This window comes from Crassostrea angulata, chromosome 1 (genome assembly GCF_025612915.1).
Source record: "Crassostrea angulata isolate pt1a10 chromosome 1, ASM2561291v2, whole genome shotgun sequence".
NCBI classification, from domain to species: Eukaryota; Metazoa; Mollusca; class Bivalvia; order Ostreida; family Ostreidae; genus Magallana; species Magallana angulata.
Genome location: NC_069111.1, coordinates 43,452,395 through 43,473,447, shown reverse-complemented (window position 1 = coordinate 43,473,447; position 21,053 = coordinate 43,452,395). Strand labels below are relative to the sequence as shown.

The window sequence follows — 21,053 nt, the reverse complement described above, 5'->3', positions numbered from 1 at the left end:
CAGATTGTCCAACTCAACTACAAGATGTCTGACCTCCAGTCCCGATACAGTAGAGCCAAGGCAGAGAATCATCGTTCCTTCAGATACAGCCTTAGACTGAGACTGGCAGTTGTTGAGGGACTCAGAAACATGTACTACGACTACGCTCACAACAAAGCACAGACAGTAGCAGACCTAAGGCGTGAAATGTTTGGAGAAGATGTACAGATCATCTCCGACGACATGTCAGACTCCGGATCAGATGAGGAGTACTGAGCGGTTACTACAGATATAACTGCAAACGGCTCTTTTTAGAGCCATGAAATTTTTTCGAAAAGATGTCTCTATACAATACAATAGAAATACAGTGTACATATCAATGAAATCAAAATAGATAAATTATCAATGGAAAAAATGAACATATACACCAAAAACAAATTACAACAGCAACAACACATTACACTTGCATATCCCACAATTGAATTTTACTTTTGTAATACAGATAAATATTATTTATCCCCCCCCCCGCCCTCTTTTCGTGTAATAGAAAGTGCCCCGATGATATATCAATCCCTCTCATCATCTACAAACACAAGTGTATTCTGTCATATCATCAAATAAAAAAAAACCACAAGGCGTCTTACAAGACCCCCCCCCCCCTTTTTCACATTCGCAACAGTAGCAAGTGCGCGTTCACCCCCCCCCCCCCTTTACAAAACAAAGTAAACATTTCTATGGAGTGAGTCAGTGAGTAACATATAGCTTTTATTACACTAAAATATAAATATCTGAAACATGAAATTAAATAATTGAAATGTCTTTCACAACTGTATCTTTATGTACGCAATATAAACCCTATCTAATGTCTACGGCCATATCACGTTGAAAGCACCGGTTCTCGTCCGATCACCGAAGTTAAGCAACGTAGAGCTTGGTTAGTACTTGGATGGGTGACCGCCTGGGAATACCAGGTGTCGTAGACTTTTTCTTATTTCAAATAAAATTTCATCAATTTTTTTTTTATCAAAAATAATTCTCATAATTCGCCCTGCGAATAAATTTTCCAATGATCTCCAAGTCATCATGGTCTAAGGGAGACAAGTCCGTGAAAAACGTGCGGTGAAATTTACATGCATGCGGCAGACAAGAAATAAGCAAGTAAAATAAAACATAGCGAATCAATCGCATTACAAAAAACAATGAAACGATATTTTGTCCATGTATGAATTACCGATTATTAATGATTATCAAATATTATATGCTTAATTAATTACCTTATACAATACACATAATTATGTATCTCAATTTTGAAGAAGCGAAATAACGGTATATTAGGGTAGATAATTGTCAGCCCAAGCTCAGCAATCATGGCACCTGGCACAGCATTTGAGACAGATAATAACTTGTTTATTCAGGCGACTCGTGTCGCCTTATGAAATGAAACGAGTTTCTCAATTAGCAATGCCACTGTGCGCTATATAGTGGGGTGCGCGAAGAGCAAGGACATCACAAATCCTACACTGCAAATCGAAAACACTTACTGCATCTTCTAGTGCTATATCCTATATCAAGATGAAAGCTATCCAAAGTACCAGTCCCAGAAGAAAGACTATGGACAAGCGTTTTTCGTTGATGGACAGCGAACGTCGCTTTAAAAGAGCGTGTGAGCAGATTGTCCAACTCAACTACAAGATGTCTGACCTCCAGTCCCGATACAGTAGAGCCAAGGCAGAGAATCATCGTTCCTTCAGATACAGCCTTAGACTGAGACTGGCAGTTGTTGAGGGACTCAGAAACATGTACTACGACTACGCTCACAACAAAGCACAGACAGTAGCAGACCTAAGGCGTGAAATGTTTGGAGAAGATGTACAGATCATCTCCGACGACATGTCAGACTCCGGATCAGATGAGGAGTACTGAGCGGTTACTACAGATATAACTGCAAACGGCTCTTTTTAGAGCCATGAAATTTTTTCGAAAAGATGTCTCTATACAATACAATAGAAATACAGTGTACATATCAATGAAATCAAAATAGATAAATTATCAATGGAAAAAATGAACATATACACCAAAAACAAATTACAACAGCAACAACACATTACACTTGCATATCCCACAATTGAATTTTACTTTTGTAATACAGATAAATATTATTTATCCCCCCCCCGCCCTCTTTTCGTGTAATAGAAAGTGCCCCGATGATATATCAATCCCTCTCATCATCTACAAACACAAGTGTATTCTGTCATATCATCAAATAAAAAAAAACCACAAGGCGTCTTACAAGACCCCCCCCCCCCCCTTTTTCACATTCGCAACAGTAGCAAGTGCGCGTTCACCCCCCCCCCCCCCCCCCTTTACAAAACAAAGTAAACATTTCTATGGAGTGAGTCAGTGAGTAACATATAGCTTTTATTACACTAAAATATAAATATCTGAAACATGAAATTAAAATAATTGAAATGTCTTTCACAACTGTATCTTTATGTACGCAATATAAACCCTATCTAATGTCTACGGCCATATCACGTTGAAAGCACCGGTTCTCGTCCGATCACCGAAGTTAAGCAACGTAGAGCTTGGTTAGTACTTGGATGGGTGACCGCCTGGGAATACCAGGTGTCGTAGACTTTTTCTTATTTCAAATAAAATTTCATCAATTTTTTTTTTATCAAAAATAATTCTCATAATTCGCCCTGCGAATAAATTTTCCAATGATCTCCAAGTCATCATGGTCTAAGGGAGACAAGTCCGTGAAAAACGTGCGGTGAAATTTACATGCATGCGGCAGACAAGAAATAAGCAAGTAAAATAAAACATAGCGAATCAATCGCATTACAAAAAACAATGAAACGATATTTTGTCCATGTATGAATTACCGATTATTAATGATTATCAAATATTATATGCTTAATTAATTACCTTATACAATACACATAATTATGTATCTCAATTTTGAAGAAGCGAAATAACGGTATATTAGGGTAGATAATTGTCAGCCCAAGCTCAGCAATCATGGCACCTGGCACAGCATTTGAGACAGATAATAACTTGTTTATTCAGGCGACTCGTGTCGCCTTATGAAATGAAACGAGTTTCTCAATTAGCAATGCCACTGTGCGCTATATAGTGGGGTGCGCGAAGAGCAAGGACATCACAAATCCTACACTGCAAATCGAAAACACTTACTGCATCTTCTAGTGCTATATCCTATATCAAGATGAAAGCTATCCAAAGTACCAGTCCCAGAAGAAAGACTATGGACAAGCGTTTTTCGTTGATGGACAGCGAACGTCGCTTTAAAAGAGCGTGTGAGCAGATTGTCCAACTCAACTACAAGATGTCTGACCTCCAGTCCCGATACAGTAGAGCCAAGGCAGAGAATCATCGTTCCTTCAGATACAGCCTTAGACTGAGACTGGCAGTTGTTGAGGGACTCAGAAACATGTACTACGACTACGCTCACAACAAAGCACAGACAGTAGCAGACCTAAGGCGTGAAATGTTTGGAGAAGATGTACAGATCATCTCCGACGACATGTCAGACTCCGGATCAGATGAGGAGTACTGAGCGGTTACTACAGATATAACTGCAAACGGCTCTTTTTAGAGCCATGAAATTTTTTCGAAAAGATGTCTCTATACAATACAATAGAAATACAGTGTACATATCAATGAAATCAAAATAGATAAATTATCAATGGAAAAAATGAACATATACACCAAAAACAAATTACAACAGCAACAACACATTACACTTGCATATCCCACAATTGAATTTTACTTTTGTAATACAGATAAATATTATTTATCCCCCCCCCCGCCCTCTTTTCGTGTAATAGAAAGTGCCCCGATGATATATCAATCCCTCTCATCATCTACAAACACAAGTGTATTCTGTCATATCATCAAATAAAAAAAAACCACAAGGCGTCTTACAAGACCCCCCCCCCCCTTTTTCACATTCGCAACAGTAGCAAGTGCGCGTTCACCCCCCCCCCCCCCCTTTACAAAACAAAGTAAACATTTCTATGGAGTGAGTCAGTGAGTAACATATAGCTTTTATTACACTAAAATATAAATATCTGAAACATGAAATTAAAATAATTGAAATGTCTTTCACAACTGTATCTTTATGTACGCAATATAAACCCTATCTAATGTCTACGGCCATATCACGTTGAAAGCACCGGTTCTCGTCCGATCACCGAAGTTAAGCAACGTAGAGCTTGGTTAGTACTTGGATGGGTGACCGCCTGGGAATACCAGGTGTCGTAGACTTTTTCTTATTTCAAATAAAATTTCATCAATTTTTTTTTTATCAAAAATAATTCTCATAATTCGCCCTGCGAATAAATTTTCCAATGATCTCCAAGTCATCATGGTCTAAGGGAGACAAGTCCGTGAAAAACGTGCGGTGAAATTTACATGCATGCGGCAGACAAGAAATAAGCAAGTAAAATAAAACATAGCGAATCAATCGCATTACAAAAAACAATGAAACGATATTTTGTCCATGTATGAATTACCGATTATTAATGATTATCAAATATTATATGCTTAATTAATTACCTTATACAATACACATAATTATGTATCTCAATTTTGAAGAAGCGAAATAACGGTATATTAGGGTAGATAATTGTCAGCCCAAGCTCAGCAATCATGGCACCTGGCACAGCATTTGAGACAGATAATAACTTGTTTATTCAGGCGACTCGTGTCGCCTTATGAAATGAAACGAGTTTCTCAATTAGCAATGCCACTGTGCGCTATATAGTGGGGTGCGCGAAGAGCAAGGACATCACAAATCCTACACTGCAAATCGAAAACACTTACTGCATCTTCTAGTGCTATATCCTATATCAAGATGAAAGCTATCCAAAGTACCAGTCCCAGAAGAAAGACTATGGACAAGCGTTTTTCGTTGATGGACAGCGAACGTCGCTTTAAAAGAGCGTGTGAGCAGATTGTCCAACTCAACTACAAGATGTCTGACCTCCAGTCCCGATACAGTAGAGCCAAGGCAGAGAATCATCGTTCCTTCAGATACAGCCTTAGACTGAGACTGGCAGTTGTTGAGGGACTCAGAAACATGTACTACGACTACGCTCACAACAAAGCACAGACAGTAGCAGACCTAAGGCGTGAAATGTTTGGAGAAGATGTACAGATCATCTCCGACGACATGTCAGACTCCGGATCAGATGAGGAGTACTGAGCGGTTACTACAGATATAACTGCAAACGGCTCTTTTTAGAGCCATGAAATTTTTTCGAAAAGATGTCTCTATACAATACAATAGAAATACAGTGTACATATCAATGAAATCAAAATAGATAAATTATCAATGGAAAAAATGAACATATACACCAAAAACAAATTACAACAGCAACAACACATTACACTTGCATATCCCACAATTGAATTTTACTTTTGTAATACAGATAAATATTATTTATCCCCCCCCCCCCCCGCCCTCTTTTCGTGTAATAGAAAGTGCCCCGATGATATATCAATCCCTCTCATCATCTACAAACACAAGTGTATTCTGTCATATCATCAAATAAAAAAAAACCACAAGGCGTCTTACAAGACCCCCCCCCCCCTTTTTCACATTCGCAACAGTAGCAAGTGCGCGTTCACCCCCCCCCCCCCCTTTACAAAACAAAGTAAACATTTCTATGGAGTGAGTCAGTGAGTAACATATAGCTTTTATTACACTAAAATATAAATATCTGAAACATGAAATTAAAATAATTGAAATGTCTTTCACAACTGTATCTTTATGTACGCAATATAAACCCTATCTAATGTCTACGGCCATATCACGTTGAAAGCACCGGTTCTCGTCCGATCACCGAAGTTAAGCAACGTAGAGCTTGGTTAGTACTTGGATGGGTGACCGCCTGGGAATACCAGGTGTCGTAGACTTTTTCTTATTTCAAATAAAATTTCATCAATTTTTTTTTTATCAAAAATAATTCTCATAATTCGCCCTGCGAATTAATTTTCCAATGATCTCCAAGTCATCATGGTCTAAGGGAGACAAGTCCGTGAAAAACGTGCGGTGAAATTTACATGCATGCGGCAGACAAGAAATAAGCAAGTAAAATAAAACATAGCGAATCAATCGCATTACAAAAAACAATGAAACGATATTTTGTCCATGTATGAATTACCGATTATTAATGATTATCAAATATTATATGCTTAATTAATTACCTTATACAATACACATAATTATGTATCTCAATTTTGAAGAAGCGAAATAACGGTATATTAGGGTAGATAATTGTCAGCCCAAGCTCAGCAATCATGGCACCTGGCACAGCATTTGAGACAGATAATAACTTGTTTATTCAGGCGACTCGTGTCGCCTTATGAAATGAAACGAGTTTCTCAATTAGCAATGCCACTGTGCGCTATATAGTGGGGTGCGCGAAGAGCAAGGACATCACAAATCCTACACTGCAAATCGAAAACACTTACTGCATCTTCTAGTGCTATATCCTATATCAAGATGAAAGCTATCCAAAGTACCAGTCCCAGAAGAAAGACTATGGACAAGCGTTTTTCGTTGATGGACAGCGAACGTCGCTTTAAAAGAGCGTGTGAGCAGATTGTCCAACTCAACTACAAGATGTCTGACCTCCAGTCCCGATACAGTAGAGCCAAGGCAGAGAATCATCGTTCCTTCAGATACAGCCTTAGACTGAGACTGGCAGTTGTTGAGGGACTCAGAAACATGTACTACGACTACGCTCACAACAAAGCACAGACAGTAGCAGACCTAAGGCGTGAAATGTTTGGAGAAGATGTACAGATCATCTCCGACGACATGTCAGACTCCGGATCAGATGAGGAGTACTGAGCGGTTACTACAGATATAACTGCAAACGGCTCTTTTTAGAGCCATGAAATTTTTTCGAAAAGATGTCTCTATACAATACAATAGAAATACAGTGTACATATCAATGAAATCAAAATAGATAAATTATCAATGGAAAAAATGAACATATACACCAAAAACAAATTACAACAGCAACAACACATTACACTTGCATATCCCACAATTGAATTTTACTTTTGTAATACAGATAAATATTATTTATCCCCCCCCCCCCGCCCTCTTTTCGTGTAATAGAAAGTGCCCCGATGATATATCAATCCCTCTCATCATCTACAAACACAAGTGTATTCTGTCATATCATCAAATAAAAAAAAACACAAGGCGTCTTACAAGACCCCCCCCCCCTTTTTCACATTCGCAACAGTAGCAAGTGCGCGTTCACCCCCCCCCCCCCCTTTACAAAACAAAGTAAACATTTCTATGGAGTGAGTCAGTGAGTAACATATAGCTTTTATTACACTAAAATATAAATATCTGAAACATGAAATTAAAATAATTGAAATGTCTTTCACAACTGTATCTTTATGTACGCAATATAAACCCTATCTAATGTCTACGGCCATATCACGTTGAAAGCACCGGTTCTCGTCCGATCACCGAAGTTAAGCAACGTAGAGCTTGGTTAGTACTTGGATGGGTGACCGCCTGGGAATACCAGGTGTCGTAGACTTTTTCTTATTTCAAATAAAATTTCATCAATTTTTTTTTTATCAAAAATAATTCTCATAATTCGCCCTGCGAATAAATTTTCCAATGATCTCCAAGTCATCATGGTCTAAGGGAGACAAGTCCGTGAAAAACGTGCGGTGAAATTTACATGCATGCGGCAGACAAGAAATAAGCAAGTAAAATAAAACATAGCGAATCAATCGCATTACAAAAAACAATGAAACGATATTTTGTCCATGTATGAATTACCGATTATTAATGATTATCAAATATTATATGCTTAATTAATTACCTTATACAATACACATAATTATGTATCTCAATTTTGAAGAAGCGAAATAACGGTATATTAGGGTAGATAATTGTCAGCCCAAGCTCAGCAATCATGGCACCTGGCACAGCATTTGAGACAGATAATAACTTGTTTATTCAGGCGACTCGTGTCGCCTTATGAAATGAAACGAGTTTCTCAATTAGCAATGCCACTGTGCGCTATATAGTGGGGTGCGCGAAGAGCAAGGACATCACAAATCCTACACTGCAAATCGAAAACACTTACTGCATCTTCTAGTGCTATATCCTATATCAAGATGAAAGCTATCCAAAGTACCAGTCCCAGAAGAAAGACTATGGACAAGCGTTTTTCGTTGATGGACAGCGAACGTCGCTTTAAAAGAGCGTGTGAGCAGATTGTCCAACTCAACTACAAGATGTCTGACCTCCAGTCCCGATACAGTAGAGCCAAGGCAGAGAATCATCGTTCCTTCAGATACAGCCTTAGACTGAGACTGGCAGTTGTTGAGGGACTCAGAAACATGTACTACGACTACGCTCACAACAAAGCACAGACAGTAGCAGACCTAAGGCGTGAAATGTTTGGAGAAGATGTACAGATCATCTCCGACGACATGTCAGACTCCGGATCAGATGAGGAGTACTGAGCGGTTACTACAGATATAACTGCAAACGGCTCTTTTTAGAGCCATGAAATTTTTTCGAAAAGATGTCTCTATACAATACAATAGAAATACAGTGTACATATCAATGAAATCAAAATAGATAAATTATCAATGGAAAAAATGAACATATACACCAAAAACAAATTACAACAGCAACAACACATTACACTTGCATATCCCACAATTGAATTTTACTTTTGTAATACAGATAAATATTATTTATCCCCCCCCCCCGCCCTCTTTTCGTGTAATAGAAAGTGCCCCGATGATATATCAATCCCTCTCATCATCTACAAACACAAGTGTATTCTGTCATATCATCAAATAAAAAAAAACCACAAGGCGTCTTACAAGACCCCCCCCCCCCCTTTTTCACATTCGCAACAGTAGCAAGTGCGCGTTCACCCCCCCCCCCCCCCCTTTACAAAACAAAGTAAACATTTCTATGGAGTGAGTCAGTGAGTAACATATAGCTTTTATTACACTAAAATATAAATATCTGAAACATGAAATTAAAATAATTGAAATGTCTTTCACAACTGTATCTTTATGTACGCAATATAAACCCTATCTAATGTCTACGGCCATATCACGTTGAAAGCACCGGTTCTCGTCCGATCACCGAAGTTAAGCAACGTAGAGCTTGGTTAGTACTTGGATGGGTGACCGCCTGGGAATACCAGGTGTCGTAGACTTTTTCTTATTTCAAATAAAATTTCATCAATTTTTTTTTTATCAAAAATAATTCTCATAATTCGCCCTGCGAATAAATTTTCCAATGATCTCCAAGTCATCATGGTCTAAGGGAGACAAGTCCGTGAAAAACGTGCGGTGAAATTTACATGCATGCGGCAGACAAGAAATAAGCAAGTAAAATAAAACATAGCGAATCAATCGCATTACAAAAAACAATGAAACGATATTTTGTCCATGTATGAATTACCGATTATTAATGATTATCAAATATTATATGCTTAATTAATTACCTTATACAATACACATAATTATGTATCTCAATTTTGAAGAAGCGAAATAACGGTATATTAGGGTAGATAATTGTCAGCCCAAGCTCAGCAATCATGGCACCTGGCACAGCATTTGAGACAGATAATAACTTGTTTATTCAGGCGACTCGTGTCGCCTTATGAAATGAAACGAGTTTCTCAATTAGCAATGCCACTGTGCGCTATATAGTGGGGTGCGCGAAGAGCAAGGACATCACAAATCCTACACTGCAAATCGAAAACACTTACTGCATCTTCTAGTGCTATATCCTATATCAAGATGAAAGCTATCCAAAGTACCAGTCCCAGAAGAAAGACTATGGACAAGCGTTTTTCGTTGATGGACAGCGAACGTCGCTTTAAAAGAGCGTGTGAGCAGATTGTCCAACTCAACTACAAGATGTCTGACCTCCAGTCCCGATACAGTAGAGCCAAGGCAGAGAATCATCGTTCCTTCAGATACAGCCTTAGACTGAGACTGGCAGTTGTTGAGGGACTCAGAAACATGTACTACGACTACGCTCACAACAAAGCACAGACAGTAGCAGACCTAAGGCGTGAAATGTTTGGAGAAGATGTACAGATCATCTCCGACGACATGTCAGACTCCGGATCAGATGAGGAGTACTGAGCGGTTACTACAGATATAACTGCAAACGGCTCTTTTTAGAGCCATGAAATTTTTTCGAAAAGATGTCTCTATACAATACAATAGAAATACAGTGTACATATCAATGAAATCAAAATAGATAAATTATCAATGGAAAAAATGAACATATACACCAAAAACAAATTACAACAGCAACAACACATTACACTTGCATATCCCACAATTGAATTTTACTTTTGTAATACAGATAAATATTATTTATCCCCCCCCCCCCCCGCCCTCTTTTCGTGTAATAGAAAGTGCCCCGATGATATATCAATCCCTCTCATCATCTACAAACACAAGTGTATTCTGTCATATCATCAAATAAAAAAAAACCACAAGGCGTCTTACAAGACCCCCCCCCTTTTTCACATTCGCAACAGTAGCAAGTGCGCGTTCACCCCCCCCCCCCCCCCCTTTACAAAACAAAGTAAACATTTCTATGGAGTGAGTCAGTGAGTAACATATAGCTTTTATTACACTAAAATATAAATATCTGAAACATGAAATTAAAATAATTGAAATGTCTTTCACAACTGTATCTTTATGTACGCAATATAAACCCTATCTAATGTCTACGGCCATATCACGTTGAAAGCACCGGTTCTCGTCCGATCACCGAAGTTAAGCAACGTAGAGCTTGGTTAGTACTTGGATGGGTGACCGCCTGGGAATACCAGGTGTCGTAGACTTTTTCTTATTTCAAATAAAATTTCATCAATTTTTTTTTTATCAAAAATAATTCTCATAATTCGCCCTGCGAATAAATTTTCCAATGATCTCCAAGTCATCATGGTCTAAGGGAGACAAGTCCGTGAAAAACGTGCGGTGAAATTTACATGCATGCGGCAGACAAGAAATAAGCAAGTAAAATAAAACATAGCGAATCAATCGCATTACAAAAAACAATGAAACGATATTTTGTCCATGTATGAATTACCGATTATTAATGATTATCAAATATTATATGCTTAATTAATTACCTTATACAATACACATAATTATGTATCTCAATTTTGAAGAAGCGAAATAACGGTATATTAGGGTAGATAATTGTCAGCCCAAGCTCAGCAATCATGGCACCTGGCACAGCATTTGAGACAGATAATAACTTGTTTATTCAGGCGACTCGTGTCGCCTTATGAAATGAAACGAGTTTCTCAATTAGCAATGCCACTGTGCGCTATATAGTGGGGTGCGCGAAGAGCAAGGACATCACAAATCCTACACTGCAAATCGAAAACACTTACTGCATCTTCTAGTGCTATATCCTATATCAAGATGAAAGCTATCCAAAGTACCAGTCCCAGAAGAAAGACTATGGACAAGCGTTTTTCGTTGATGGACAGCGAACGTCGCTTTAAAAGAGCGTGTGAGCAGATTGTCCAACTCAACTACAAGATGTCTGACCTCCAGTCCCGATACAGTAGAGCCAAGGCAGAGAATCATCGTTCCTTCAGATACAGCCTTAGACTGAGACTGGCAGTTGTTGAGGGACTCAGAAACATGTACTACGACTACGCTCACAACAAAGCACAGACAGTAGCAGACCTAAGGCGTGAAATGTTTGGAGAAGATGTACAGATCATCTCCGACGACATGTCAGACTCCGGATCAGATGAGGAGTACTGAGCGGTTACTACAGATATAACTGCAAACGGCTCTTTTTAGAGCCATGAAATTTTTTCGAAAAGATGTCTCTATACAATACAATAGAAATACAGTGTACATATCAATGAAATCAAAATAGATAAATTATCAATGGAAAAAATGAACATATACACCAAAAACAAATTACAACAGCAACAACACATTACACTTGCATATCCCACAATTGAATTTTACTTTTGTAATACAGATAAATATTATTTATCCCCCCCCCCCCCCCCGCCCTCTTTTCGTGTAATAGAAAGTGCCCCGATGATATATCAATCCCTCTCATCATCTACAAACACAAGTGTATTCTGTCATATCATCAAATAAAAAAAAACCACAAGGCGTCTTACAAGACCCCCCCCCCCCCTTTTTCACATTCGCAACAGTAGCAAGTGCGCGTTCACCCCCCCCCCCCCTTTTACAAAACAAAGTAAACATTTCTATGGAGTGAGTCAGTGAGTAACATATAGCTTTTATTACACTAAAATATAAATATCTGAAACATGAAATTAAAATAATTGAAATGTCTTTCACAACTGTATCTTTATGTACGCAATATAAACCCTATCTAATGTCTACGGCCATATCACGTTGAAAGCACCGGTTCTCGTCCGATCACCGAAGTTAAGCAACGTAGAGCTTGGTTAGTACTTGGATGGGTGACCGCCTGGGAATACCAGGTGTCGTAGACTTTTTCTTATTTCAAATAAAATTTCATCAATTTTTTTTTTATCAAAAATAATTCTCATAATTCGCCCTGCGAATAAATTTTCCAATGATCTCCAAGTCATCATGGTCTAAGGGAGACAAGTCCGTGAAAAACGTGCGGTGAAATTTACATGCATGCGGCAGACAAGAAATAAGCAAGTAAAATAAAACATAGCGAATCAATCGCATTACAAAAAACAATGAAACGATATTTTGTCCATGTATGAATTACCGATTATTAATGATTATCAAATATTATATGCTTAATTAATTACCTTATACAATACACATAATTATGTATCTCAATTTTGAAGAAGCGAAATAACGGTATATTAGGGTAGATAATTGTCAGCCCAAGCTCAGCAATCATGGCACCTGGCACAGCATTTGAGACAGATAATAACTTGTTTATTCAGGCGACTCGTGTCGCCTTATGAAATGAAACGAGTTTCTCAATTAGCAATGCCACTGTGCGCTATATAGTGGGGTGCGCGAAGAGCAAGGACATCACAAATCCTACACTGCAAATCGAAAACACTTACTGCATCTTCTAGTGCTATATCCTATATCAAGATGAAAGCTATCCAAAGTACCAGTCCCAGAAGAAAGACTATGGACAAGCGTTTTTCGTTGATGGACAGCGAACGTCGCTTTAAAAGAGCGTGTGAGCAGATTGTCCAACTCAACTACAAGATGTCTGACCTCCAGTCCCGATACAGTAGAGCCAAGGCAGAGAATCATCGTTCCTTCAGATACAGCCTTAGACTGAGACTGGCAGTTGTTGAGGGACTCAGAAACATGTACTACGACTACGCTCACAACAAAGCACAGACAGTAGCAGACCTAAGGCGTGAAATGTTTGGAGAAGATGTACAGATCATCTCCGACGACATGTCAGACTCCGGATCAGATGAGGAGTACTGAGCGGTTACTACAGATATAACTGCAAACGGCTCTTTTTAGAGCCATGAAATTTTTTCGAAAAGATGTCTCTATACAATACAATAGAAATACAGTGTACATATCAATGAAATCAAAATAGATAAATTATCAATGGAAAAAATGAACATATACACCAAAAACAAATTACAACAGCAACAACACATTACACTTGCATATCCCACAATTGAATTTTACTTTTGTAATACAGATAAATATTATTTATCCCCCCCCCCCCCCCGCCCTCTTTTCGTGTAATAGAAAGTGCCCCGATGATATATCAATCCCTCTCATCATCTACAAACACAAGTGTATTCTGTCATATCATCAAATAAAAAAAAACCACAAGGCGTCTTACAAGACCCCCCCCCCCCTTTTTCACATTCGCAACAGTAGCAAGTGCGCGTTCACCCCCCCCCCCCCCTTTACAAAACAAAGTAAACATTTCTATGGAGTGAGTCAGTGAGTAACATATAGCTTTTATTACACTAAAATATAAATATCTGAAACATGAAATTAAAATAATTGAAATGTCTTTCACAACTGTATCTTTATGTACGCAATATAAACCCTATCTAATGTCTACGGCCATATCACGTTGAAAGCACCGGTTCTCGTCCGATCACCGAAGTTAAGCAACGTAGAGCTTGGTTAGTACTTGGATGGGTGACCGCCTGGGAATACCAGGTGTCGTAGACTTTTTCTTATTTCAAATAAAATTTCATCAATTTTTTTTTTATCAAAAATAATTCTCATAATTCGCCCTGCGAATAAATTTTCCAATGATCTCCAAGTCATCATGGTCTAAGGGAGACAAGTCCGTGAAAAACGTGCGGTGAAATTTACATGCATGCGGCAGACAAGAAATAAGCAAGTAAAATAATACATAGCGAATCAATCGCATTACAAAAAACAATGAAACGATATTTTGTCCATGTATGAATTACCGATTATTAATGATTATCAAATATTATATGCTTAATTAATTACCTTATACAATACACATAATTATGTATCTCAATTTTGAAGAAGCGAAATAACGGTATATTAGGGTAGATAATTGTCAGCCCAAGCTCAGCAATCATGGCACCTGGCACAGCATTTGAGACAGATAATAACTTGTTTATTCAGGCGACTCGTGTCGCCTTATGAAATGAAACGAGTTTCTCAATTAGCAATGCCACTGTGCGCTATATAGTGGGGTGCGCGAAGAGCAAGGACATCACAAATCCTACACTGCAAATCGAAAACACTTACTGCATCTTCTAGTGCTATATCCTATATCAAGATGAAAGCTATCCAAAGTACCAGTCCCAGAAGAAAGACTATGGACAAGCGTTTTTCGTTGATGGACAGCGAACGTCGCTTTAAAAGAGCGTGTGAGCAGATTGTCCAACTCAACTACAAGATGTCTGACCTCCAGTCCCGATACAGTAGAGCCAAGGCAGAGAATCATCGTTCCTTCAGATACAGCCTTAGACTGAGACTGGCAGTTGTTGAGGGACTCAGAAACATGTACTACGACTACGCTCACAACAAAGCACAGACAGTAGCAGACCTAAGGCGTGAAATGTTTGGAGAAGATGTACAGATCATCTCCGACGACATGTCAGACTCCGGATCAGATGAGGAGTACTGAGCGGTTACTACAGATATAACTGCAAACGGCTCTTTTTAGAGCCATGAAATTTTTTCGAAAAGATGTCTCTATACAATACAATAGAAATACAGTGTACATATCAATGAAATCAAAATAGATAAATTATCAATGGAAAAAATGAACATATACACCAAAAACAAATTACAACAGCAACAACACATTACACTTGCATATCCCACAATTGAATTTTACTTTTGTAATACAGATAAATATTATTTATCCCCCCCCCCCCCGCCCTCTTTTCGTGTAATAGAAAGTGCCCCGATGATATATCAATCCCTCTCATCATCTACAAACACAAGTGTATTCTGTCATATCATCAAATAAAAAAAAACCACAAGGCGTCTTACAAGACCCCCCCCCCTTTTTCACATTCGCAACAGTAGCAAGTGCGCGTTCACCCCCCCCCCCTTTACAAAACAAAGTAAACATTTCTATGGAGTGAGTCAGTGAGTAACATATAGCTTTTATTACACTAAAATATAAATATCTGAAACATGAAATTAAAATAATTGAAATGTCTTTCACAACTGTATCTTTATGTACGCAATATAAACCCTATCTAATGTCTACGGCCATATCACGTTGAAAGCACCGGTTCTCGTCCGATCACCGAAGTTAAGCAACGTAGAGCTTGGTTAGTACTTGGATGGGTGACCGCCTGGGAATACCAGGTGTCGTAGACTTTTTCTTATTTCAAATAAAATTTCATCAATTTTTTTTTTATCAAAAATAATTCTCATAATTCGCCCTGCGAATAAATTTTCCAATGATCTCCAAGTCATCATGGTCTAAGGGAGACAAGTCCGTGAAAAACGTGCGGTGAAATTTACATGCATGCGGCAGACAAGAAATAAGCAAGTAAAATAAAACATAGCGAATCAATCGCATTACAAAAAACAATGAAACGATATTTTGTCCATGTATGAATTACCGATTATTAATGATTATCAAATATTATATGCTTAATTAATTACCTTATACAATACACATAATTATGTATCTCAATTTTGAAGAAGCGAAATAACGGTATATTAGGGTAGATAATTGTCAGCCCAAGCTCAGCAATCATGGCACCTGGCACAGCATTTGAGACAGATAATAACTTGTTTATTCAGGCGACTCGTGTCGCCTTATGAAATGAAACGAGTTTCTCAATTAGCAATGCCACTGTGCGCTATATAGTGGGGTGCGCGAAGAGCAAGGACATCACAAATCCTACACTGCAAATCGAAAACACTTACTGCATCTTCTAGTGCTATATCCTATATCAAGATGAAAGCTATCCAAAGTACCAGTCCCAGAAGAAAGACTATGGACAAGCGTTTTTCGTTGATGGACAGCGAACGTCGCTTTAAAAGAGCGTGTGAGCAGATTGTCCAACTCAACTACAAGATGTCTGACCTCCAGTCCCGATACAGTAGAGCCAAGGCAGAGAATCATCGTTCCTTCAGATACAGCCTTAGACTGAGACTGGCAGTTGTTGAGGGACTCAGAAACATGTACTACGACTACGCTCACAACAAAGCACAGACAGTAGCAGACCTAAGGCGTGAAATGTTTGGAGAAGATGTACAGATCATCTCCGACGACATGTCAGACTCCGGATCAGATGAGGAGTACTGAGCGGTTACTACAGATATAACTGCAAACGGCTCTTTTTAGAGCCATGAAATTTTTTCGAAAAGATGTCTCTATACAATACAATAGAAATACAGTGTACATATCAATGAAATCAAAATAGATAAATTATCAATGGAAAAAATGAACATATACACCAAAAACAAATTACAACAGCAACAACACATTACACTTGCATATCCCACAATTGAATTTTACTTTTGTAATACAGATAAATATTATTTATCCCCCCCCCCCCCCGCCCTCTTTTCGTGTAATAGAAAGTGCCCCGATGATATATCAATCCCTCTCATCATCTACAAACACAAGTGTATTCTGTCATATCATCAAATAAAAAAAAACCACAAGGCGTCTTACAAGACCCCCCCCCCCCTTTTTCACATTCGCAACAGTAGCAAGTGCGCGTTCACCCCCCCCCCCCCTTTACAAAACAAAGTAAACATTTCTATGGAGTGAGTCAGTGAGTAACATATAGCTTTTATTACACTAAAATATAAATATCTGAAACATGAAATTAAAATAATTGAAATGTCTTTCACAACTGTATCTTTATGTACGCAATATAAACCCTATCTAATGTCTACGGCCATATCACGTTGAAAGCACCGGTTCTCGTCCGATCACCGAAGTTAAGCAACGTAGAGCTTGGTTAGTACTTGGATGGGTGACCGCCTGGGAATACCAGGTGTCGTAGACTTTTTCTTATTTCAAATAAAATTTCATCAATTTTTTTTTTATCAAAAATAATTCTCATAATTCGCCCTGCGAATAAATTTTCCAATGATCTCCAAGTCATCATGGTCTAAGGGAGACAAGTCCGTGAAAAACGTGCGGTGAAATTTACATGCATGCGGCAGACAAGAAATAAGCAAGTAAAATAAAACATAGCGAATCAATCGCATTACAAAAAACAATGAAACGATATTTTGTCCATGTATGAATTACCGATTATTAATGATTATCAAATATTATATGCTTAATTAATTACCTTATACAATACACATAATTATGTATCTCAATTTTGAAGAAGCGAAATAACGGTATATTAGGGTAGATAATTGTCAGCCCAAGCTCAGCAATCATGGCACCTGGCACAGCATTTGAGACAGATAATAACTTGTTTATTCAGGCGACTCGTGTCGCCTTATGAAATGAAACGAGTTTCTCAATTAGCAATGCCACTGTGCGCTATATAGTGGGGTGCGCGAAGAGCAAGGACATCACAAATCCTACACTGCAAATCGAAAACACTTACTGCATCTTCTAGTGCTATATCCTATATCAAGATGAAAGCTATCCAAAGTACCAGTCCCAGAAGAAAGACTATGGACAAGCGTTTTTCGTTGATGGACAGCGAACGTCGCTTTAAAAGAGCGTGTGAGCAGATTGTCCAACTCAACTACAAGATGTCTGACCTCCAGTCCCGATACAGTAGAGCCAAGGCAGAGAATCATCGTTCCTTCAGATACAGCCTTAGACTGAGACTGGCAGTTGTTGAGGGACTCAGAAACATGTACTACGACTACGCTCACAACAAAGCACAGACAGTAGCAGACCTAAGGCGTGAAATGTTTGGAGAAGATGTATAGATCATCTCCGACGACATGTCAGACTCCGGATCAGATGAGGAGTACTGAGCGGTTACTACAGATATAACTGCAAACGGCTCTTTTTAGAGCCATGAAATTTTTTCGAAAAGATGTCTCTATACAATACAATAGAAATACAGTGTACATATCAATGAAATCAAAATAGATAAATTATCAATGGAAAAAATGAACATATACACCAAAAACAAATTACAACAGCAACAACACATTACACTTGCATATCCCACAATTGAATTTTACTTTTGTAATACAGATAAATATTATTTATCCCCCCCCCCCCCCGCCCTCTTTTCGTGTAATAGAAAGTGCCCCGATGATATATCAATCCCTCTCATCATCTACAAACACAAGTGTATTCTGTCATATCATCAAATAAAAAAAAACCACAAGGCGTCTTACAAGACCCCCCCCCCTTTTTCACATTCGCAACAGTAGCAAGTGCGCGTTCACCCCCCCCCCCTTTACAAAACAAAGTAAACATTTCTATGGAGTGAGTCAGTGAGTAACATATAGCTTTTATTACACTAAAATATAAATATCTGAAACATGAAATTAAAATAATTGAAATGTCTTTCACAACTGTATCTTTATGTACGCAATATAAACCCTATCTAATGTCTACGGCCATATCACGTTGAAAGCACCGGTTCTCGTCCGATCACCGAAGTTAAGCAACGTAGAGCTTGGTTAGTACTTGGATGGGTGACCGCCTGGGAATACCAGGTGTCGTAGACTTTTTCTTATTTCAAATAAAATTTCATCAATTTTTTTTTTATCAAAAATAATTCTCATAATTCGCCCTGCGAATAAATTTTCCAATGATCTCCAAGTCATCATGGTCTAAGGGAGACAAGTCCGTGAAAAACGTGCGGTGAAATTTACATGCATGCGGCAGACAAGAAATAAGCAAGTAAAATAAAACATAGCGAATCAATCGCATTACAAAAAACAATGAAACGATATTTTGTCCATGTATGAATTACCGATTATTAATGATTATCAAATATTATATGCTTAATTAATTACCTTATACAATACACATAATTATGTATCTCAATTTTGAAGAAGCGAAATAACGGTATATTAGGGTAGATAATTGTCAGCCCAAGCTCAGCAATCATGGCACCTGGCACAGCATTTGAGACAGATAATAACTTGTTTATTCAGGCGACTCGTGTCGCCTTATGAAATGAAACGAGTTTCTCAATTAGCAATGCCACTGTGCGCTATATAGTGGGGTGCGCGAAGAGCAAGGACATCACAAATCCTACACTGCAAATCGAAAACACTTACTGCATCTTCTAGTGCTATATCCTATATCAAGATGAAAGCTATCCAAAGTACCAGTCCCAGAAGAAAGACTATGGACAAGCGTTTTTCGTTGATGGACAGCGAACGTCGCTTTAAAAGAGCGTGTGAGCAGATTGTCCAACTCAACTACAAGATGTCTGACCTCCAGTCCCGATACAGTAGAGCCAAGGCAGAGAATCATCGTTCCTTCAGATACAGCCTTAGACTGAGACTGGCAGTTGTTGAGGGACTCAGAAACATGTACTACGACTACGCTCACAACAAAGCACAGACAGTAGCAGACCTAAGGCGTGAAATGTTTGGAGAAGATGTACAGATCATCTCCGACGACATGTCAGACTCCGGATCAGATGAGGAGTACTGAGCGGTTACTACAGATATAACTGCAAACGGCTCTTTTTAGAGCCATGAAATTTTTTCGAAAAGATGTCTCTATACAATACAATAGAAATACAGTGTACATATCAATGAAATCAAAATAGATAAATTATCAATGGAAAAAATGAACATATACACCAAAAACAAATTACAACAGCAACAACACATTACACTTGCATATCCCACAATTGAATTTTACTTTTGTAATACAGATAAATATTATTTATCCCCCCCCCCCCCGCCCTCTTTTCGTGTAATAGAAAGTGCCCCGATGATATATCAATCCCTCTCATCATCTACAAACACAAGTGTATTCTGTCATATCATCAAATAAAAAAAAACCACAAGGCGTCTTACAAGACCCCCCCCCCCCTTTTTCACATTCGCAACAGTAGCAAGTGCGCGTTCACCCCCCCCCCCCCTTTACAAAACAAAGTAAACATTTCTATGGAGTGAGTCAGTGAGTAACATATAGCTTTTATTACACTAAAATATAAATATCTGAAACATGAAATTAAAATAATTGAAATGTCTTTCACAACTGTATCTTTATGTACGCAATATAAACCCTATCTAATGTCTACGGCCATATCACGTTGAAAGCACCGGTTCTCGTCCGATCACCGAAGTTAAGCAACGTAGAGCTTGGTTAGTACTTGGATGGGTGACCGCCTGGGAATACCAGGTGTCGTAGACTTTTTCTTATTTCAAATAAAATTTCATCAATTTTTTTTTTATCAAAAATAATTCTCATAATTCGCCCTGCGAATAAATTTTCCAATGATCTCCAAGTCATCATGGTCTAAGGGAGACAAGTCCGTGAAAAACGTGCGGTGAAATTTACATGCATGCGGCAGACAAGAAATAAGCAAGTAAAATAATACATAGCGAATCAATCGCATTACAAAAAACAATGAAACGATATTTTGTCCATGTATGAATTACCGATTATTAATGATTATCAAATA

General features: G+C 38.3%; 13 non-coding genes across 13 annotated transcripts; all 13 read left to right on the top strand.

Moving 5' to 3' along the window:
* The first annotated feature begins 843 nt into the window (after window positions 1–843).
* On the top strand, window positions 844–962 carry LOC128170238 (5S ribosomal RNA). Its single transcript, XR_008241748.1, has one exon. It is a non-coding gene; the product is annotated as a 5S ribosomal RNA (ribosomal RNA).
* Window positions 963–2,497: 1,535 nt separating this feature from the next.
* LOC128170237 (5S ribosomal RNA) lies at window positions 2,498–2,616 on the top strand. Its single transcript, XR_008241747.1, has one exon. It is a non-coding gene; the product is annotated as a 5S ribosomal RNA (ribosomal RNA).
* Window positions 2,617–4,147: 1,531 nt separating this feature from the next.
* On the top strand, window positions 4,148–4,266 carry LOC128170236 (5S ribosomal RNA). Its single transcript, XR_008241746.1, has one exon. It is a non-coding gene; the product is annotated as a 5S ribosomal RNA (ribosomal RNA).
* Window positions 4,267–5,800: 1,534 nt separating this feature from the next.
* On the top strand, window positions 5,801–5,919 carry LOC128170235 (5S ribosomal RNA). Its single transcript, XR_008241745.1, has one exon. It is a non-coding gene; the product is annotated as a 5S ribosomal RNA (ribosomal RNA).
* A 1,530-nt stretch (window positions 5,920–7,449) lies between these two features.
* On the top strand, window positions 7,450–7,568 carry LOC128170233 (5S ribosomal RNA). The gene has a single exon (XR_008241743.1). It is a non-coding gene; the product is annotated as a 5S ribosomal RNA (ribosomal RNA).
* Window positions 7,569–9,102: 1,534 nt separating this feature from the next.
* On the top strand, window positions 9,103–9,221 carry LOC128170232 (5S ribosomal RNA). Its single transcript, XR_008241742.1, has one exon. It is a non-coding gene; the product is annotated as a 5S ribosomal RNA (ribosomal RNA).
* Window positions 9,222–10,755: 1,534 nt separating this feature from the next.
* LOC128170231 (5S ribosomal RNA) lies at window positions 10,756–10,874 on the top strand. Its single transcript, XR_008241741.1, has one exon. It is a non-coding gene; the product is annotated as a 5S ribosomal RNA (ribosomal RNA).
* Window positions 10,875–12,411: 1,537 nt separating this feature from the next.
* On the top strand, window positions 12,412–12,530 carry LOC128170230 (5S ribosomal RNA). The gene has a single exon (XR_008241740.1). It is a non-coding gene; the product is annotated as a 5S ribosomal RNA (ribosomal RNA).
* Window positions 12,531–14,065: 1,535 nt separating this feature from the next.
* Window positions 14,066–14,184, top strand: LOC128170229 (5S ribosomal RNA). The gene has a single exon (XR_008241739.1). It is a non-coding gene; the product is annotated as a 5S ribosomal RNA (ribosomal RNA).
* A 1,528-nt stretch (window positions 14,185–15,712) lies between these two features.
* Window positions 15,713–15,831, top strand: LOC128170228 (5S ribosomal RNA). The gene has a single exon (XR_008241738.1). It is a non-coding gene; the product is annotated as a 5S ribosomal RNA (ribosomal RNA).
* Window positions 15,832–17,364: 1,533 nt separating this feature from the next.
* LOC128170227 (5S ribosomal RNA) lies at window positions 17,365–17,483 on the top strand. Its single transcript, XR_008241737.1, has one exon. It is a non-coding gene; the product is annotated as a 5S ribosomal RNA (ribosomal RNA).
* Window positions 17,484–19,012: 1,529 nt separating this feature from the next.
* Window positions 19,013–19,131, top strand: LOC128170226 (5S ribosomal RNA). Its single transcript, XR_008241736.1, has one exon. It is a non-coding gene; the product is annotated as a 5S ribosomal RNA (ribosomal RNA).
* A 1,532-nt stretch (window positions 19,132–20,663) lies between these two features.
* LOC128170225 (5S ribosomal RNA) lies at window positions 20,664–20,782 on the top strand. Its single transcript, XR_008241735.1, has one exon. It is a non-coding gene; the product is annotated as a 5S ribosomal RNA (ribosomal RNA).
* Window positions 20,783–21,053: the final 271 nt, after the last annotated feature.